This window comes from Octodon degus, unplaced genomic scaffold (assembly GCF_000260255.1).
Source record: "Octodon degus isolate 3935 unplaced genomic scaffold, OctDeg1.0 scaffold00049, whole genome shotgun sequence".
NCBI lineage: Eukaryota > Metazoa > Chordata > Mammalia > Rodentia > Octodontidae > Octodon > Octodon degus.
In genome coordinates, this window is record NW_004524625.1 from 11997747 (window position 1) to 12005013 (window position 7267).

Here is a 7267-nt window from a genome sequence, read left to right on the forward strand (position 1 = left end):
GATGAGAAATTAAGTTTTTTATTTCTATTTTTATGAATATTGGCTAATTTGAGTTAAAATGACCACACCACCCCTGACTCTCAAGTCCAAGATTGAGAAAGGGATGAGGTAGGAAAGAGAAATGGTGTCAGAAATCAGGGAAAATTCGAGTGGGTTTAAGGGTACAGTTAGGATAAGTGGATGGACAGAAGGATGGAATATGCCTCAGTGAGGAGACACTGAGATCAAGTGCAGCACCCACAGGACGATGGGGTGAGAAGAGCGCAACATCTGCAAACAAGTCACAAAGGAACTGGAGCTGTGTGCTTGCCTCCCTTGTGATCACGGCTTAGAAGTAAAACGTGCCCCCAAAGCCTATGTGCTCACAGGCAGGGCCTTTGGTCATATGATGGGGCAGGATGGCCGATTTGCAGTTTAGAGGAGTATCTAGTAGGAAAAAGCAGGTACCCAGGGTGTGGCCAGCTCCCATTTAGGCTCCTTGCTCCTCCCTCTGCTTCACCTCCACCAGGGCAGGAGAAGCGTCTCCTCTGCAGGGCCCCCTGGCCATGCTGTCCTGGGGGAGCCAGGCAACCGTGGGCTGGCACTGCTATGAAGTTTAAAACACGTTCCTCCTCTCCCGTGTGGGTTAGGTACTGCATCTGAGCAACCGGGACACGTGAACATCTCAGAAAGGGTGACTTGTCACTGTACACACACACACAGTTTCTCAATACTTCTTTCTCTTTTTTTAATGTATTTAGTGCAGGGTCTACAGGGCCTCACTACACAGGTCAGACTCCTAGTGATCCTTCTGTTTTCAGCCTCCCAAGCACTGGGATTACAGACGCACACCACAGCACCCAGTCTCAATGGCCTTCTCCACGCGCCCCAGGACATACAATGCATACAATGGAGTGAAAGAAGGCAACTTTTATATCTAGACATAGATAAGAATAGTCATTAGACCAGGAGTGGTGGTGCACACCTGTCATCCCAGCATTCAGGAAGCTGAGGTAGGAGGATCACAGTGAGTTCCAGGCCAGCTTAGACTGCACAAGTGAGTTCAAAGCCAGTCTGTACTGCATAATGAGATCCTATCTCAAGAAAAAAAAAGAATACTCATCATGGAGGCAGTAGAACTTACGACTGACTCAGTGAATTTTCCCTCTCTGTGACTAAGCAGCCTCTCTAACCACTCAACAGGAACTACTTCTACAAAGTCACTAATGACTACTAATTAGGAGTTGGCATCAATAAACACTTGAAATCTCTATTTATTGAAACTTCCTGGGTCAGCATACACTGTTCACTCTCATTTGTGTGATTCTTTCCCTTGCTTTATATTTCTCCTCTCCTCCCACCATTAGAGGCGTCTACCTTTGTTTACCGTAAGGCTGTTTTCCTAGAATCACTTCTTACTATTTCCTAGGACTTGCATCCTTAATCCTCTTCCACGTTCAACTCTAGAGACTCACGATTCTCTGTGGTTGTACCCCTCAGCTTTTGCTAGGTTCTGCTGCAGCAACAAACAAAACAGAATCTCAGCACTTCGTAACAGTCATGTTTCTCATCCATGGAGTTCATCTTCCGCTCACATACACGACACCGGCCTCTGCATATTCTCCAATGAAGGGTCAGCGCCCCTCTGAAACATGCTGGTCTCATGACAGAGGAAAAAGAGTACCACAAGATTTTCTTAAAACTTACTCATAGAAGTAGCATAAAATGTCACAGTTAATTATCCAAGAAAAGTAAAATGGTCAAATCTGACATTAGATTAAAATTTAACCTTCTCTTATAAAGAAGGTTTTATAGGGTTTATAGGGAGTTGCCAAAAATAACAGGAAGAATATCTCCTAAAAGTAACACAATTTATCATTTTTAAATTCCTAAGTATCAACTAATCTGTCCAGTCTACAAATCCACCTAAAACATTTCTCATGAGCAACAAAGTGTGTGTCTGTGTATGTTAAGATTTTGCCTGATATCCCACATATACCACAAGCTCAAAAGCCAAACCTAAACTTACCACTCTTTTCCTTTATCCCTTGTCTCCTTTATCCCACTGTACGTCAGAACAGCTTTTGCTTGGCTCTGTAAATATTATCTTAGTTACTTCCTGTTCCTGGGACAAAATACTTGACACCCACAAGTTAAAGGGGAAAAGGGTCATTTCAGCTCACAGTTTCCACAAGTTTCAGTCTATAGTCAGCTGGTTCCATGGCAATGCGACACAGCAGCCGGGCACGCAGAGGAGAGACAGTTCATGGCATGGCAGCCAAGGAAGCATGCCTCCCTCTCCCTTTTTATTCCATCCAGGCTACAAGCCCATTGACTGCTGCCAGCTGACCCAGGGTAGGCCTTCTGTCTGTAGCAAATCCATTCAGCCACACCTACAACTATGCTAAACCAATCACTGCCTAATCCAGCATTACACACCCATGAACCAGCCAGCTCCTAGAAGCCTCACTTGTGGGTGCATGAGACTCCGAGAGGACATGCAGACAGAAGCCACAACAGGCCCTTCATCCACTTTCATCCAAACTTTCACTCTAACCTCTTCATTGTTAACTCTTTATAACAGAAACAGTTTCTTCTCTAGTATATCTAGTATAAATGATAGACAAATATCCTGTCTCAGAAATAAAGATTTAAATTAATGAATCAGGATAACTTCTAACAGTGGTGTGTGTTATTTACAACAGAACACATAGTAGTATCACAGAATATAGGTAGAACATACAAGGATAGCTAGTTAGTCTGGGTGGTTAGAGGAGGCGTCTCTGATTTTGGCTAAGACCAGAATGATGAGAAGAAACCAGCCATGAAGAGATCTGGAGGCAGAGTACTTCAGAGAAGAATAAAAACAAAAACATAATATAAAAGACCTCAGTGGTAAGCTGAAGTACACTAACAAAGAAATTAGGAGGAGATGAAGTCAGTAAGTTCTCTATAAAACAAGCCATGTAAGCTTCACATTTCAGATTTCAGATCGCTTTCTCCTAAGGGAAGTCCTTCCCGGCATCACTACTTCATGTGCTTTGCTGCTGTTATATACTACCATACCACTGTACTTTGCCTAACAACTTGTCTGAAAGAAAAATTCTTTGGATTTTATTCTAAGTACCATGGAAGGCCACCAAAAGATTTAAAAGAAGAAACGGCATGGTCAAACTTACTTTTTAAAGATTTCTTGTTTCTGTATGGAAATGGATTCCAGGAAGATAAGCAGAATAAGGGATACCAGTGAGGCAATGACTAAGACAACACAAGCAAGACAAGAGTGTGATCTGACCCAGCGGAGTAGCCATCAATACACAAGATGTTTAAATATATCTGATATATACAGAGAGACAGAATGAAACCGGATGACAGATTGGATGAGGGAATGAAAGTAGAATCAAAGATGACTTGTTAAGGTTTAGCATTAGAAACCTGGGTGTATAATGCTACCATTAAATGGGATGAAGAAGTTAGAAACAAGCAAAGGTTTGTGAGGGTTGGTAAAGGGAAATCAAGAATTTTTGTTTTGGACAAGTTGTCAAGCAAATTACAGTAGTATGACAGTATATAACAGAAGCAAAACACATAAAGTGGTGGTGCTAGGAAAGGCTTCCCCGAGGAGAAAGAGATCTGAAATCTGAAATGTAAATATAATCTTTATAAAATACAAATATGCTTAGAAAATTCTCTGCTTAAAATCCACATCTGGGTTCTGATTCAACTACAGCACAATTTCTCTAAATACTTCTTACATAGCCCATCACTGCCATCAAACCATAAATCCCTTACAGGCAGTATTCACTGGTATTCATTGGAACTTACCACAATACCTAGAATATAGTTTTTGTTATACAGAACACAGAATACAGGTGTTAAGTGAATAAACAAGCCACATGGCAAATCATATAGTCTCTCTGGGTTTTATTTCCTCAATTATAAAAGGCAGTACCTCGTTAAGATCATTTTCAACTTGAACATTTTATAATTAAAATTTCTTTATGATATGTAGAAACATTAAATCTGAAGGTCAGCAGCAACCAATTAGAATTCCAATCTAGACTGTGTGGTCCTTCAAGATGCCACAGTTTTTCAATGACTCCATTTCTTCCTATATGAAATGAAAATTGAAATATTGCTCCTCCTGGTAGAAAGGCCTATTGATGATGCAAACCTTATTTAAATGTCAAATGACTAGGATGGTGAATAGAATTCTATAAATGAGGAAACATTTTTCCTAAAATGATCTGTGATAAGAGATGAGGCTCGTTACCTGCTAAATTATGCCTTACTGAATTTTGAAAGGATATCTTTGTAATTAATGAGTTCTCTTGGCTTCAAATTTCATCAAGCTGTTCTTTTGTAGGTGAATTACTAAAAGAACAACAAAGTACAACCTATTTTTGAGAGCATTTACATGATTTAATTCAAATCTATAATCTTTTCCAACTCTATATTTTTCACGAACCTCTACTTTTACTACCATATCTATGTTCTAAGTTTTAAATCTATCAATGGTAAAGTAGGATTTTATTGGGAAACCATTTTCAGGAACATATCTCTCATTACACAATATGTAGTTTATGTTCAACAATTTTAATTCATTCACCTACCACTGCAGTTTTTTAAAGTAAAAACTATTTTATCCCAACTCATGTAAAATCCTATAAAAACAAAAGGAAACATAATTAAAGCAATCTAAAAGCATAAACTGAAAAACATACGAAAACAAAGTGAACAAAGGTAGGACTATTAGCGCTATAAGATTTCCTTGACTGACATTTATAGTTATAGGTAAGCAAGAGAAGTTTAATAGCAGAGCTGTTTTATGGCTAAAAGGAGCATGTTAAAGAACTACAAAAGAATGAATTTTTTCCAAGATAATGAAGTCTCTATAAATCTAAAGATATTTTTGCAGAAACTGGCTACATGTTCACCAAATACGTTATCTCTGCTTCCTCACACATAGATTCCATTACTGAAGATGACTGGATTCTGACCAGCAGCATATGACGGCAACTTGTCCTGCACAAGCAATCAGATAAGGACCTCACTTCTCCTGTCTGCCAGACCAGTACCAAGGTTTAAATCCTACTTTAAGTGATGGTTCTCTGAGCCTAGTAAGGGAGGAAAGAGTCTACACATTCAGTGATTAAAAAACTATCTCTGCTGTGCCGGCCCCGTCCCTGGGGCACGCTGAGATGGCAATTGAGACTGGGCATGGTGGCGTGCACCCATAATCCTAGCTCTTCATAGGTTGTAAACAGGCAGATCACTAAGAATCTGATCTAGTAGTGAGACCCTGAACACCCTGTAGACTCTTCCCCAAAATACAAAAAAACTATCTGGCAAGCCACTGCAGAAGCCAAGGAAGCATGCCCAGATTAGATTTTGCCTGGTTTTGGTAAAAGGATAGGAATATCAGAATGAATAATCAAGAATTCATTAATTTAGAAATATTTTTGTATGAGATTTAACATATTAACCAGAATCTCCAGCCATGAGGCAAACTTTCTATTGGGTTGCCTCTTAAAAGTCTGGCAAAAGCAATTAACAGCCCTGAGTCAAGTAGAAAAGCCTGTGTTTTTGCAGTAGATGGTAGCAGCAGGAACAGAGGTGAAGGAAAGTAGGCATGCTGAGTGGTCATATTTTCAAATGCCAAAGAATTCAGAATTATGCTCCTAAGTGGGCCTAGGGAACATCAAGGCCATCAAGAACATATCAATAAGAGAGGCACACCAGCATCACTAGAAATTCACAGTGGCTTTTCTTTGTAGGCAAGGATGGTAAAAGGAGAAGGCACAAAATTCGCACCACCTAACTGATAGAAAACTAGGAAGCTACAGTTACTATAGTGATTGGCAGTCTCTGCTGAGCCACCTGAGTGGTTTGATACAGAAGGCTTTAGGATATTAACAGAGCATGGTGTAATTATGAGTGAAACAAAGGGGCAACCAATGAGGGTTCTGCTTAATATTGATAATCACAAAAAGCATAAAAAAAAGAGTAGGAAAGCTAAGGTAGTTGTCACAATAGAAAGCCTAAATTTCTACCCAGTTCCCAAGCCTGAGAAAATTTTCAGTTCAAAACCCACTAGCTCTAAAGGGGTGACCCACAATGACACAGAGGCAATCGACAGCTTTTGCATTGGTCATTCTCTTTGATGAAAATCTTCTAGATAGCTTTTGACTAGTTGCTTCCCTCTTTGAGGTCTTTCAAGGTCCTATTTTCAGTGAGAACTTCCCAGACTATTTTGCTATCAATTTTATTGTTCCTCTCCTCCTGGAACTCTCTTCTCCTTTCCTATTTTATTCTTTATAGGTCTTATATATTTTAGGTTATTTATTCTTTGCTTTATCCATTAAAATGCAAGTTCTATGAGAAATTTTGTCTTCTGTGTTATTCACTATGCGTAGAATAGCACATAACATGCACTAAACTACAGTCAAAATGAATCAAACATTTAAAACAAAAACACTAAATCTACTGGAGGAGAAATTAGACAGAAATCTTGGAGATATAGAGGTAGGTAGAGAGTTCATAAACAAAAACTAAACTGCCCAGGAAATACTTCAAAGTATCAACAACTGAGATCTCACCTTTATGAAAAGTTTCTACATATCAAAATAAATCACCAACAAAGTAAAAAGAAAATCCATGAATTAGGGAAAACATTTAGCTAACTGGCCCTCAGACAAAGGACTTATATCTACAGCATGTAAAGAATTTTTAAAAGTAAGGCCCCCAAAATTCAAAGTCCCAATCAAAAAATGGGCATCAGAGATGAATATATACTTCTTAGATAAAAAAATACAAATGGCAAATAAATATATGAAAAGATGTTCAACATCATTGTCATTTGAGAAATTCAAATTAAAACAATGCTGACATTGCATCTCATCCCAGAAAGAATGGCTAACGTCAAGAAGTCAACCAATCACAAATGCTGGAGAGGCTGTAGAGAAAAAGGAACCCTTCTCCATTGTTGGTGGGAGTGCAGACTGGTACAACCACTGTGGAAATCAATGTGGAGATTTTTCAGAAATCTAAGATTGGAGGTCCCATTCAAGCCAGCTATTCATTTCCTGGGTTTTTTACCAGAAAAACTGAAAACATCACACCACAGTCACATATGTGCACCCATGTGTACAGCAGCACAATTTGTCACAGCTAAATCTTAGAAACAACCCAAATGCCCCTCAACTGAGGAATGCATTAAAAAGATGTGGTATATTTATACCACACAGTATTACTCAACTATAAAAATAGATGGTCCTAGCCCAGGTCC